Source organism: Apteryx mantelli, chromosome 2 (genome assembly GCF_036417845.1).
Source record: "Apteryx mantelli isolate bAptMan1 chromosome 2, bAptMan1.hap1, whole genome shotgun sequence".
NCBI classification, from domain to species: domain Eukaryota; kingdom Metazoa; phylum Chordata; class Aves; order Apterygiformes; family Apterygidae; genus Apteryx; species Apteryx mantelli.
Genome location: NC_089979.1, coordinates 162992786 through 163007940, shown reverse-complemented (window position 1 = coordinate 163007940; position 15155 = coordinate 162992786).

The window sequence follows — 15155 nt, the reverse complement described above, 5'->3', positions numbered from 1 at the left end:
CTTCCAGATAAATGTAAACCCTTGATAAGGCGCCTCCATGTTTATGCTAGATTCAGAGTACATGACTTGAGGGATCTAATGCCTTTACTGAGTTTGGAGCCAAGTGGTTTAAACTCTTTTAACAGTTACCAAGGAGAGGCAGGTGCCTCCTGAATGGGGGATTTGGTGTTTAGATCAGCTAAATTGTTTGGGGTGTTTTGAGGGAGGGTGGGGAGAATCTGTCTTTCGCCATGGACTATGCCAAGAGTCCAACATGAGCAATTTCCTAATTCTCTTCAATTAAATGGGTTGAACTGGGACCTTTGTCTTTAAAACAGACTTTAATTCCACCGCGGGTTCAACCCTTTTCATATCTCTGATCCAGAGACAACACACTGTAAGGCTGCTATATCTCTGCAAGAGAGTATGAGTGTAATGGTGGGATGGAAGAGCAAACTTCATCCCGACTTACTAGTGTTTAAGCAGGATCTCGCTTGAGAGACCTTCAGACACGCACTCTAGGCTCCCAGCCCTGCTGCAAGTTTTATTTGTAGCCACACTGACGGAAACACTGAAGAACAACTTTTGATTTCCCTTGATAAGATTTCCTTAATGATGCTGAGAAGCTCAGTGTTTCCATTGATGCTCTCTGCGAGGGAGGGACCGCAGGCAGCTCTTCCACCTCCCCCTGCTCAGGCCTGGCTACGTGGAGGGAATTGCAATGGTCTTCAATGGACCACAAAGGCTCTTTTGTTCCGTCAAAGCAGCAGAGCCAATAACGCCCCAAAGAAGTCAGCACGAAGGCACCGCTCACCCGACCAGAAACAAAAGAATAAAGTGTGCAGCAATGCAAATTGTGTCACAGAGAATTAACCCCATCCCAACCCCTCCGCGTTCCTACAGAAGAGCCTGTCTGACTGCCAGCATCTTTCTGTTGAATCCTATCCCTCCACTTCAGGCTGTCAACCCCAATCACTGTCAGAATTGCTGATAATTAAGTATTGCCTCCTCTTTCCTCGCCGCAGAAAATTGCAAAAGCCAACTAACTCGCTCTTGAAACTGCTCTCAGGGGCTCAGGAGATTGATAGTGGCATATCCTGTACTGGCATACAGCTTGCTTTTTTAAAAAACAACTACATCATTATAGTCGATGAGAACTGTTAGCCTGAAAAACACGTTTACATGGTATTTCCAGAGGCAGACCTCCTCACTGAACAAACCTAGTTTATGCTAAGAAAATTGCAATTGTAGGGTTAAATGAATTTAAAAATCAATCTAGTTACTCTGGTAAAATATAAATACAATTTAATCTTAAAGTGATTTAAATGTAGCGTCTACTGGTTTGTTTTAATTCAGTATGTTACCAATGTCTAAATAGCTTCACTTGCATTAAGAATTGGCACTGGTGAAGGCGGATTGATTTTTATATGGATTTAATTATCAAAACAGGAGCAGCTGTAACCCTACTCTGAAGTGAGGATGGGGGAGTAGAAGTCAGCACAGCTTCTTGATCAGTCTGTGCCCAGGCCCCACTCCACAGATCCAGCAAGTGCTAATGTTCAAAAGGAGAGGAGAAGCTATGCTCTCCTCCTCTTCCCTTCATCCTTTAGTAAGTCCAATAACAGCAACATTCAGCTTTTCCTGGCAGCACAATACTTCAGCTAAAAGATGGGTGCAAAGCTTTGTGTGCAAATGCATAGCTTTGCAGGATAAAATGTCTTCATCTCCCAGCTCCATGCCACAAGAGTGAGTGCAAGTCAATGGAGATGGAAGCCAGATAATTCACAATTCTGGAAGGAAATACTTTGTAGGCAACGTGTAATCAGTCTGTGGAACCCATTGCCACAGGGTGCTGTTGCAGCCAAGAGCTTAACAAAGAAATTCCCTAACACGTCGTACCACTGGGACTTTGCCAGCCCTCAAAATTTATCATAGACCACCATGAAGCTCTAGGCTCGTGTGGGGCCTTGCGCCAGGGTCACAGTGAAGGGGGAAGGCTGTGACCATGCATTACATCCAGGCTGCGCGTAATACTTCGTGGGGCCACTTTGAAAACAAGGATTGGTTTGATCCACCGACAAGTCCTGGAGGGACTGGTGTGGGCCTGCACTTCACACCATGATCCCTAACACATCCGTCAGGATGTAGTTGCAGAGTGGAGCCAGGCCCTACAGTATGGACCAGTAGTGGTGCTTGAGGCATAGTTTGTGAACAGAATTGGGGATGCACATGAAGAGGTAAACCAGTTGTATTAGGAAACACCAAAAATAGATTTGGAAGGTGTATAGCTCCTCCCCATTTGCCTGCTCTGGAATTTCTTGCATTTTCTCAGGGTCATCTGAAGGACTGTGGAGGCTCCGAGCACAGTGCTTGCCTGTGCAGTTCTGCACACCGTCTGATGTCGTCCTTTCAGACCTCATACCCAGGCTTCATGGCTTCAATTAGCATTGCAATTGCTTCTGAACCCTCTGCAACCAGTCTCTGTTACAGGTAATACAGTAGATACATTTGGCAGTTCTTCCTTTCCTCATGTAACCACAAAGAGTGGATTCTTTGCAGCTAAGAATGTCCCAGTGTCCTCAGGAGTCTCGCTTGGGTATAAAGATTTAGCAAATTTTCCCTGCGGAATAGAGGATAGTTGGAAGCTGTCTCATACACTGAGATTTCCTGTAAACATCTACAAAGTTCTTTCAGTTTATAATCAGATCTGAAGCAGTGTGTCCAAAACAGCTCTCTGAAAATACTTGGTTTTCTAGGTTTCCTATTACTACTGTAATAAAAATACCTAGCTGCTAACCCCATGTACATCTCTGCTGTCCACTACTACTTTACCTAGGTGGATGGACTACTCCAAATCATAGTCAAGAATCGGAGAGCCTGGGACTGGGAGAGTGCGGTGGTATTCAGTGACCTAACAAGAGATGGTGACGTTGCTCGTTGATACAAATGGGGTCTTAGTACCTAAGCCCGATGTCAGTCCCTGGTGTCAATGGGAGTTTAGCTATGATCCCCATGAGGGGTCGAATTAACCTTTTGCTATGATGAACTGATAGCTTAAAAACCACTTCTGTAAAAGAATCTTATTTGTCTTGCTAAGAAAGCAAATACAACTTCCTAGAAATTTTGAAGATGCTACATGCCAGGAAATGTAAGATCTTATGGGAGCTGTTCCAAGGATGACTGCAAACAGCTTTCTCCTGTCATAGGCTCTAGAATGCAAGGACCTTCCATCTCGTCACTGTATATTGCATAACTCAAAATTACAAATATTTACAGAATTACAAAATAATTGTAAAAAGCTCATTTTACCCCATTCCCTACTTCTATGGGAGCCTTGGTGTTGTTTCCAGACAGTAAATTGGCCTCTTGCTTAGACATGTCTCTTATGACAGGCTCCTTAAGGGCCAAATCTAAATGGAAGCCAAAAGAAATATGTCTTACTAAATGACGCACGGGTGACTTTTGAGCCTAATTCTGAGCTTGTTTTAACTGATTTTGCACTGATACAACTCTGGTGGCTTTAACTGCTTCATTCCAGATTTGTACTGATGTAAGCAGAGAGACCCAGTGCCTTTGACATTGCTACAAAAACAAATTTCTAAAAATGTTGAAGTTGCGACCAGTGACCTGTGCAGCATTTTAACAATTACAGTCACATCTGGCCTCTGAAAGATTTCCCAGTGGTTTGTCTGCCTCGTTGTTAGTGGAGCCAAATCACTATGCCACTTTAGGTAAGGGAGGTTCATTCATGATCTGTTATACCTCATTGCTACTAACAGAGTCCAACAAGCAGCTGATACAAAACCTACTGATCAAAGCAGAAAAAACTTCTACAGCCTTGACTAAACTTTGTACCAGGCCTTCAGGGCTGGACTGATCGTGTTCCTGGCACAGGTATGGCAGGAACTGCAAAATATGCCAGGAGATCTGAGAAGGGCAGGGAAGGTGGGAGCAAGCAGTACCATCCCAGGGGATGTCAAAGCTTCTGCCCTCTTCTGTATCTCTGCCAGAGCCTCTTTATAGCCAGGCTTGTTCTTCATCATTCCTCACCGTCAAATACATCCTCAGTGATCCTTGGTGAAGAGAAGGACACAAGCCTAAACATTCAGCCTGCAATGAGGATTACTAACACTTCTGAAGCTTGAGCTGCTCAAATGCAGCATCCAGGGTTGGATCCATATAGAAAATATTCAAATGACGTGCTTATTCTTTTCTTTTTTAGCAGCTCTTTATGTAATGTATAAGGTGTGTTTCTGCAGCACCTTGCAAAAATGGGGCTCTATTTTCTCAAATATTCTTGCACTTAGGACTGGATTTTGCTGCTGATGTAGCTTTGCCTGTGGAAACTGTGCCCTGCAACAACCTCTAGCCACCAGGAACAATTTGATCCATCATATGAGTAAATGTGGGCTCACCAGTGAACAAGCTCTAACTCCCTTAGTCACTGCTGCTGGGATCAGTAGAGCTGGAATATGCTGCAACATCCTCATCGGGAACACAGTGCCATTGCCAAGCAAAATCTCAGTGAAATCGGTGCCGTAACGTAAGTGTGAAAGACTAGATGGTGACTGACGTTGTTGTGGAGACACGAAAAGGCAGCTATATGGTAGCACAAGGAAGCTTGATGCCATGCACTGATAACAGCATGACAGATAAGCTAATGGGATGACAGTCTGCTTTCACTTCCTGAACATACCCCACAGCTTGCTTCGGGAACAGATCTTTCCTCATCTCTGTTCTCCTTTCTCCCTCCCCCACAAAGTTTGCACTTGTGTTCATGCTATTCTTGTTTTAAGAAAGCACCCAGACTGGAGTCTCTTTCTGTCGTGAGCAGAGAGAGTTCAATTTAGCTGATCTGTAACCGTCTGTTTCCATTCATTCCTGAGGTTTTCCAGCTGCCCACAAAAACAATGCACTGATACACTCTGTGCAGATTTGAACCAAGTCCAGTGCAAAGGGTTAGGTGGGGCCTGGAGGTTGGAGGAGTTGCTCTGTCCTGGAAGCCAGAGTGGAGACCAGCGTGACACGGTCAGAAGGATGATGGCCGAGGAGCAGTCTGCTGATTCCCTCAGCCCACACGTGGCCCATGTGCCAGAATTCAGGGTCAAGCATCCAGCTCCTCGCTGGTCAAATGTCAGGGCTACCAAACCCAGCGTCTAAGCACCAGAAGGGAGAACAAAGGAGGCTTGATTCTGCTTGCAGTTTTATGGGTGTAAAGTAGACAGATCCCATGAGAAATGGTGTAATGTATAGAATTTTTTTCTGTTAAAATCTCTCTCTTCTTTTATCATTCTTCTCTTTCATGGAGAAGCACAAAGCGAGTAATAAAAAATGCTAACAGCGCAAATTCTTGATTTATACCTCCAGCAGATCTCAGGCAGAACTCCCTGTTGAGTTTGAGGGAACAGTCTGATTAAAAATTGATGCCACAATATGGTCTGTCTTAGCAACAACACTGTCAAATGAAATTCATCTAGGACATAAACCGTGACATTTAAAATTCCTTTTGGGTGAAACAACCAAAAAAAAAAAATTGGCGTGAGTAGCTCTGGGGAATAAAGGCAATTGCTGTGCCACTTTATGGAATATTATGTGTGAATCACTGAACCTATTAAGTCTTCTGCTGACTCTTTCCTGGCCTCGAGAGGTTAACTTCTTTCCAGAGCCATTCACTGGGGTGGGAAGTAAGAAGCAAATGAGTGTGCCTACTGAGCCCTGTCTGGTCTGGGTACGCAGATGATCAAGATCTCGTGTTGTTTGCCTGAGAGATCCAATGGAGAGACTAATGAAGGGGTTCAAAAGAAGAATATTATTTCTGCCAGAAGTGGTCTTTTAACCAGGCCTTTGCTTATTTGTTGGGGGAGATTACTCACAGGGTCACCTGGCAGAAAAGACTGGAAGTTATGAAAGAAAGGGCTTCCTGCCAACTATTTAAGAGAAAGAGAGAGAGAAATGGAGAAGAAACAGGAGAAAGAACAGTGAGTTGGCTGCAGGGAAGGGGACATTTTGTGATTCAGAGGAGAAGCCAAGAACCAAGACTGTAAAGGGAGGGAGAGGACCCTGGACTCCTTAGAAGGCTCAGTGCTATATTCTGGTGGTGTTCAAGCACAAATTGAAAGCTGAGGCAAAGAAGAAAGGTGAAAGCATTTATACGTTTCTTGCAAAGCTCTTACAGTAGCTCTGCATACACCCACAAAGAGGAAGCTGTAGGAAAGGGTGCACATAAAGCACTGGAGTGACTTGGGGCTCAGCACTGCTTCTGGGGGCCTAGGGCACCCAGTCTTCCCCATCCCACTTCCAAAAAGGGGCAAAGAAAGCCCGTGCTCTGAAACCGAGATGGGGAGGCTTAGCCTAGTTGATCACAAGCTGCTGATTATTCACTGTGCCCAAAGATATGCTTTGGAGACTGATGAAAGGGACGGTGCTTCTGAGGTATCCCCCTAACTCCCAACCCAAACTGGTGTCATGCCATCAGCAGGGACCTTCTAGGGCCATGGCAGGGTGGGCAGTGAGAGCATTTGGACATGAACATCCCAAAAAGGAAAGCTGTAGCAAGGCAGCAGAGATGCACCCACCCAAAGATGCAGGAAGAATGAAAATACACAGACCCAGAAAACTTCCCTGCAGCTTTGCCACTTGGACAAAACATCTGCTTGTCTGGAGGACAAAATTCCTTCCCTTATGCTAAGTAGGTAAAGTTCCCCCTGAAAGCAATAGGAGCTGCTGCGTCTGTTCATCCCATGATCAGGCTTTAGCCCCAGGAGAATGAGGCCTTAGCTAAATCAGACCGAGCTGCCTGCTTTATCTTACACTCTCCTGTGAATCACTTTTCTTGTTACACCTCACTACCGAAGTGCCAAACCCCAAACATGCAGGAAAGCCATCCAAAATTCAGAAGAATTATGACAGTGGCTCAAACATCATGGGGTTTTGGAAAGGTTATTAATTTAGTAAAGAAAGTAAATGTGCAAATCAAACTCTCTGACAGCACATGTGTGACGATAATCATGCTGATTAAGCATTCGAGCCTCAGGATATGCTGAGAACGGCACTAGGACCTCGAAAAAAAAACACTCCCCGCTCTTGGAAGACAGCTGCAGGCTCTTCCTGTTCTGCTCTGTAAGCGATCCATCTCTCTCACAGATCTGTTCATTTTGGAGGCATTTGCTCAAAATATGCATTACTTATGGTCATACAGATAAATACAAAGGAGAGTAGCCATTGTGCTGTTAACCCTTCAGTCCCCGTTAGGCCTGGCCAGCAATGAGGAAGCAAAACAGTCAGAGCCCAGTTTTACATACTGTTGATTTTGATGGAACCAAGCCAATTATATTCGCTTAGGATACTGGCCTTAGGGAATATATTTTTGCTCTCTCCCTTCTAAATTTGGCTATGGTTTCCATTCCCATTTGCTAATGAGAAAGGTGCTCATTCTCCTGATTTCCGTGTTGGTGAAGGAAAGGAGATGCTGATCAAAGCAATGGCTTTGATTCATTTCCAGCCTATAATTTGATATGCGTTTACATCAAACCAGCATTCTACACAGTGTAACTGGCTGTCCGATGCTGAAGGCACTGAGATGAAATCCCAGGAGGTTACAATGGCACAGACGTGGCATGAGGAAAGAATCAGGACAGAGGAGATGCTGTTTACCGTGGTTGCCTGCTTCGGGACTTTTCTCCCTTCTCTTCAAGCCTGAATTCCACAACTAAACCACTGAAATGATAAAAACAATAGCTACTTTGCAGTGGTGCTACTGAAATATGCGGTCCTGGAGCTCTTGCACAGGAATGGAAATGTGAAGACTGATTTTTTAACCAGTCAGGAACATGTACACATTGTGGGCCAGCTACTTAGCTACAGTAAATAAGTGCACCCAATCATGCTGAACAAACTTAATTTAACTACATGGCTTAATTGATAAGCCAGTTTTGCACAAGAATCCTAAGCCAGCTCCTGCCCCTCTGGGACAGGCTGCAGTAGCCAGTGCACAGCTCCGCGACTGTCCCTATTCACGCTAATTGGCACTGACTGCCTTCAACATTGGGAAATCATACTTTGCAGCCGGGAAATCAGCGCTTCCCTGTCATTGCTGCGCCCAGCAAAAGTCAAGAACAGCAAAGGGCTGACACCAAAATCTCCTGAGACAGTTTTGGGCCTTTTCCACACAAGCTGAAGCACTCTGCTTTTTCTTTTCAAGGGATGATTTGTTCTTAAATGGAAAGATCACTGATCTGAATGTTGTTGTTATTACTATTATTATTATCATTCTGTCCTGCCTCAAAGTGTTGGGGAAAGAACGCCTTTAAGAAATCGGTGCAAGCTTGGGGAATCTGGTAACCCAGCTGTCACGCCTTCTCCTTGAGCTTCCATCACCTCGACAGAAAGTTTGTGCTAAAGATTCAAATGCCAATTTAAAGCAGAAAGAAAAAGAAAATAATACCCCAAGAACTGGAACAAGGGAAACTTTGTCTGGTACTTCTTTCCAGCCAAAGAACTCTTTAACAGCATACTATTAGACAAATCCCAGGCCTGGGGGTTTGTTACAGAGGTTTTGGATTCTGACCAGATTTTTTTTTTTTTTTTTTTGTCTCCAAACCTGTATTGTCTGAATGCCGCTGAAAAAAAGAATCATTCAGTGCAATCAGAAGCTTTTCCAGTGTCAAGAAAGTCCCTATTTCCAATGGGATGTGCAATTTCTTATTGTCAAGGGAGCTGAGTGTTATGTATCATTTATTAATAAATTATAGAAAAAGAAGCCGGAAACCTTTGAAATGCAGATATGCTCTATATGCAGATATGCTCTATAGTTAGACCTGAACCAGAATGATAAATTTCAGAAGTCAAAATGGTTTTTGCCTTCTTTTTTCTCTCTCTCTTTTTAATAGGTTGATGATAAATGAATCTGGCCTCAGCCCCCAGTGAAAAAAAAAAGAGGCTGTATTAATTTCAGAAAAATAATTTCAAAGGGCAAGTCAATAATAGCAGGATACACACAAAATAAAACCTTTGGAATCCTATTATTATTATTATTATTATAGGTTCAGATGACTCAAATGTTATTATTTTCTTCTTGCGTTACCAGCCAAGAAAACCAGTGACAAGCACATAAAGCTCTGCAAATCTCAGCAGTTTTGGTTCCCACTAACATTACTGGAGCAGCTGTTGCACTCGCAGAGTTTAACAGGTCAGCTCTGCGTGTGGACTGAGCCACATTGCGCTTTGTCTTCTTGAAAATTTTAGCGTGATTTAAGAACAGGGTTCATGTACAGTCTACGCTGCAAAACTGAATTAGGCTTATAGCGGTGAGGCACATTACCCTGTAAGAAATTGGTTCAGTTATGTGCTAGTATCTTAGAGCATATATAGCACTGGTTCATGTACAGAAAATAATTTTTTTTTTGGAGGCAGCTAGCTTTGTTACGGTGTGTAAGGAAGAGGCCCATTCCACAGACACACTTTTGCTGAGCTCTCCTTAAGCTATTGGTTTCCACCAAAGCAAAAAAATGCAAGGGGAAAGTCAGCTGAAACCACAGAGTCTTGCCCAGCTATGAGTCAGGATCACTCACCCACCTTCCCACCACCACGATCATGGGGCAGCAACAGCAAAGCTTAACAGCACCTCCCCCAAACCATGAATAAACCTGTGTGACCTCGAGCGGGTCTTGCCTGGCGTGGTGGCTTGCTGGGAGGGTTGCGCTGCTCTCTTATCCCATCACAGACTATGAGCAACACTGTTGACCACTGAGAAGAACTCGCATGAGAAAATATCTATCCCGGTTTATATCAGGCTAAACAAACCAAGCAGTGGGTCCAAAAACTGCTACAATGAGTTAAGTAAAATAATAATTGCATTAATTGCTGAAAACAGCAGAGACGGATCCTTCACAATCCCAGACCTTGCAGGAGCATGCAAAACTCTTTTTCTGATTGAGAGGAAGCATTCCGTGTATTTTGGACTGTGTGAATGCAGGTGTGAACCTACACAAAGTGCAGGCTTACCATGATTCACTAGAGATTGTAGTATTTAAAGAAGGAATTTACATTAACAATTTCAATATGATTTTATGTCTGGTTCACACACAGTTTGAATACACTGGTGCATTCCTCCCTGTGTTAACAGGCTTAAACCTGGACAGCTTGACTTGATTACAAACTGACTTATGTTAAACCATGCCTAGATGATCAGCCATTCATGGAAAACACGATGTACCAACTGGCCAGGCCTTTTAGTTTACTCTTCAGTGTTTCTGTTGCTCTGTGGAAAATTAACACACTTTTTACTTTGGTCCTTTTCCATTTTCTTCCATGCAGGTTGGTTTGATTTCCTTCACTGCCACCAGGATATATTGGAACAGCTCAAAACATGTGATACATTATTGCACTTCCCATGCTGACTGAATGGTTACTTCTGGAACAAGAGGACACGTTGCTACAGAGCCTACCCAAGTCCTGCTCAGTGGAGGTGGATTTAAATTTTGTCTCCGATAAACCAGAGGACTGAAAATTAAAAACAAAAACGAACTGCCATTTGCAATGCTGAGGATGCTGACGACATCAGGCAGGTATCATGATGCAAGGACTTCTTAGCTAAATCAGATTTACTCCAGGACAAGAGTTTGAGCCTATGGAAACTGAAAAATCTCAAAGGCAAACCTGTTTTGACACAAGTCAGGTTTCACTTCACCTTATTATAACAGGGAAGAGAAATCTAAAAACAAGCCAGAGGAAGCATGGGAGCTGTTGATCCTCCCAGAGTATCAGGATGTCTCCCCTCTTCATTTTTACCATGACTTTAACAGCAACCAGGACTCTCCTCCTGGCTCTAGAGGTTAGGGACGTCCTTCAAAGCTGTTAACTGCCTTTCTGTAATCACAGAGGTCCCTGTTGAGCAAGACTTTCTGCTCAAAAAACTGCAAGTACAACTCTAGCACACACTGAGGAGTGAACGCACTTCTGCCAGCTCCAGGTAGGTGCCTCTGGAGAAGGAGGGAAGAAAGCACAGGAGGGTGTGAGCACTGGGCAGCGTCATTAGTAAGATAAGTCCTCCTGAATTCCCTGGGAAAGGGAGGTGGTTTGCGGTCCATTAGCCTGTGTAAGCAGTTAGCAGAGATTGATCTGAGCTTTGACAACACCAAACATCCCAAGAGTGGACCAGCAGGCAGTTTCCTCCTCACCTTTGCTATGTATATGTGTACTGGGTAATATTGCAATGAAAAACTGCTGCAGTTGCTCAGATGTCTTCCAAGGATTCTTTCGAAAGAAATATTTCATCAAATTCCCATATTATCCAGTTACAGAGAAAGGACATTCGTGTATACAGGCATTCTGGCAGGAGATATTTGCTTTGGGGCCAGATGTAATTCAGAGTTATTCTGAACATTACTCTGCAGCAGCCTGGCCAAGCCCAGTAATGCCGATTATTAGGGCTTTCCTGGCTTTCCAGCTGGAGTTGATTTCATTTAGTTCTCACTCCCATAATTAATAACTTGTTCCTTTTATTCACTTTGAGTCTTTGTTTTATCTCTAGCATTTTGCAGAATAGTTTCCAATTTAGTTAATCCATTGCTTGCCTCCTCAGTGCACGTAGCAGAACTCATTCAGGCATACAGTTTAATGACGTATACAGCTCCAGCCTCCACTGCACAAGCTCATATTCACTTCGCATCAAGCTGGCATTTTTGTCATTTACGTTTTATATGCAGAAAACTCACAGCTCAGACTGGAGCAATGTCAATAATCTTTTTAAAAAAAACCCTAACCGCCAGCATACATATGGGAGCTGTGCGTTCTGTCCTTTAAACAAGTGCAGATTTAGCAAGGAGGGGGAGGGAAAAGGAAGAGAACTGGAGCCACATCCCCCCGCTGCCAACGCGATGCACGCTCCTGCAGCATCAACGTTTGGATCAGGCCCACGTTCACCCTATTTAGGTTTCAACAAGCCTAGAAAAAAGCAGATGGACTTCAATTCCCTGCTCACAGTTTTTAGGGATATTAGACGTCTGTATACTGAGGAGTTTTCAGAGTGTGCCCATGAGAACAGCTCTTTGCATTGTGAGTGTGTTCATAAATGGGATATCACATGTTAATAAATGATGGTTATTTGGTCTCTAGGCATATTACGGACATGCATAAGATGTGCTATAGATGGCTAAATGCTAGCTGGTTATGAACAGCGTTCCACACAGCAGCATAGATTAACCGGGAAATGCCCTTTTTGTGCTTTTTACTCCTAGCACACTGCACGGTTTAGTCCATGACTTGGGCTCATACGTACCTCCACAGCTTAAATAAGGAGTATTAATCTGCTAGAAAATGCAAACAAATCCCAAGTTTGAAGCATACAGATGAAGTGTGGTTGCACACAGGATCTGTGTGTTTGAGTCAGCCTGTGCATCTGTGTGTACGTGCGCGGTCACACACGCACCGCTAAGGAAGTGGGGGGCTGTCCGTGTTTCCGTCTGAGGGCTGGCCCGCACAAGGGGCTTTGAACCACTGAACTCTGAACTCATGCAGCAGAATATTCTGCAGTTTCACAGGTCTGACCCCATTAGCCCAAGTGGGACAGTTACCTACACCGACTGGGTACACCATGTGTCAAGAAACGGAGGTGTGTGAAACTTCTGGTCTTGCATCGTCTGTTGTTCTCAGGGAAATCTGGTTGCTTGCTTGTGGTTTTTCTTTTCTGTTCTTCCATCCTCAGAATACTTAGAGCAGCAGGGATTCCAGTTGCGGTTCATTTTAAAGCCTTTGCTTCTTTATCCCTTGCGCTGCACCGTGTTGACATTGAATGTGCTTCAAATGAATGACAATCAGCCTTTAAAACTAGTCACGATTCCATGTCTGTCTCTCTTCAGGACCACAGTTGGATTTTTTTTTTTAACAGATTAGTGGCAAGAAGGTCACAACAGAGAGCAGCGCATATGACTGAATATTAACTTTTAATAGAGCGCATTGAGCTCAGGAGCCAATTAGAGTCTTCATGAAGCAAGAGCAATGCTAATCCTGGAAGGACTCCTAAAATCTTTCATAAGCTGCATTTAATTAAAAGAAAATGAAATACGCAAGAGTTGATGCGTGAGTTGTACATTTGTGCATCCCACTCAATGAATGAATCATTTCCCTGTCTTCTTTTCTGACACAGAAATACCTTGCAATCCATTAAAGATGCTTAGATTTTTTTTTTAAGGCTCCAATGGACCACATGTCACTATAAGTAACAGAGGAAATAGCCGTTGCAACACAGAGCTGTTCTGGCATAACTATAGCACTTCTGCAATGATTTGAGTAGGGGAAGATATCCAAATTGTAGGATGTTTACAAGAGGGCATAATCACTTGTATCACTGATGAGGCAAACATCATCCAAACTGTTGTTAAATTCATAATGTAGAGGTTTTTTTCTAGTGCCTTACCCCCATACCCCTGTTACACATGCATATCGTATGTGCATTTGGGGCAAACCTCAGCCAATGCAACTCTACCTATGGTACCACTACGTCATGGGAGCATCACACGTCCTGCACACATAGGCACAGGCCCAGCTGTGCCCCACTACTGTTGCTGGTAAAGCAGCTTTAACTGGAAAGATGAAATACAATCCAAAGAAGCATCAATTGATTCAGGTTTCGAAAAGCAAACTTGGAAAGTTACAGATGCCAAAAGATTTACTTTGGGCATCCAGGATGCAGCAAAATCATTTTTATTTAATTTTTTTTTAAGGCACCAGTGGGGAAGGCAGACAGGGAGTGAATCTTAGCAGCAGCATCTCTTAGACCTCCTTCACCAACGGCAGCCAGCTCTGATGTCAAGCCGGGATGCAGGTACAGCGCCAGCCACCCTCCTGTCCCATGCACACCCCCTGCTCCTCCCCAGCCTCGCTCCGAGGGGAAGGCTCCCTGGCTGCTCTTCTCCGTTGCAAACCCACACAGCAGAGCAGCCCTGAAGGCACATGCGCCTTGTGCTTCGATATCCTGGGGGGCTTGTCAGACTCGTTCACATCCCTTCGAAGGGCTGGGGAAAGAGGTTAGATAAGCAGACTTTCCGGTGGATTAACATGAAGCCTGGCGGGGAAGAAGCTCGGGTTCAGCACTGCAGGCACCGTGCCAGTACCTGTCAAGGACCATCAAATGGCCGAGCCTAAACAGCTCTAGAGTAACAGAGTGAAAAGAATAAATATAAGACAGGTATAGATAAGAGATCCTGCACAAGATAGCCAGGAACCCTCTTAGCTAATACTGAACAGGGCTTACAACTGAGTGGAAGGAAGGCTACCTGACTTCTGGGCGCTGAGTGCAACTGGGAACTCAGAAGCTGTAGCAGCTAGTCAATAATTCAGCAGGCAGGCAGGCCCTGCTAGCGTCTCGGCACCATCCCGGCACGCCGCCATGCGCAGAAGACAAGGAAGAGCTGCCAAGCGGCAAATGGGGATGGGGCGCATTGAAATAACTGAAGATGGAAATGGGCTGGGAGCGCCTTTTTGCTGCCTGAGGGACAGAAAGAGAGGAAGATTGTGGTGCCAAATATGACAATGCTGTGGCTGTTTCCTCCCGGGCACCCCCTCAAAATGTCAGTGGATTTTGGCAGAGAAAGGCTTACAGATCTGGGGGCAAAGAGAAGATCGCTCTGGTTTTGTGCCTGCCGGGAATTTTTTCAGTATATTTTCTTAATGTGTGCCCAGTCTAAGGTCAAACTAAGTCAAGATGAAGCTGCACAATGATTTCTATCATGTTTGCATGAGGACCAGCCCATCACGCTCAGACAGCCCCCGCGAGCTTGTCAAATCTTGACAGGAGACTCACGCGCCCTCAAGCAGCATGAGCAGGCACCCACTCCTCCAACTGCTGTGCACTCACAACACACGTGCCATAACGTGACCCTCCTCAAGGCACTGAGAGTCCTGGGGCAGAGCGAACACATGCCAGAGCAGAACCACAGCAAGGGGGCACACTGGGAGGTGTCCTGGAGCTGCTTGTCACCACCACTTCTGGTGTCCTGCTGGGAGGAGGCCTGTCACGTCACCCTTCTGTCCTCCTTATAAATTACTGCATGATAAAAAAGTAAAATCACAGTGTGGAAATCAAGCTAACAAAGGTTACAGTTCCCCCTGGAGTCATGCAAGTGAGGGGGAAAAAAAATACTTAGAGCCCGAAGCTGATGTTTAAGAATTTATTCCAC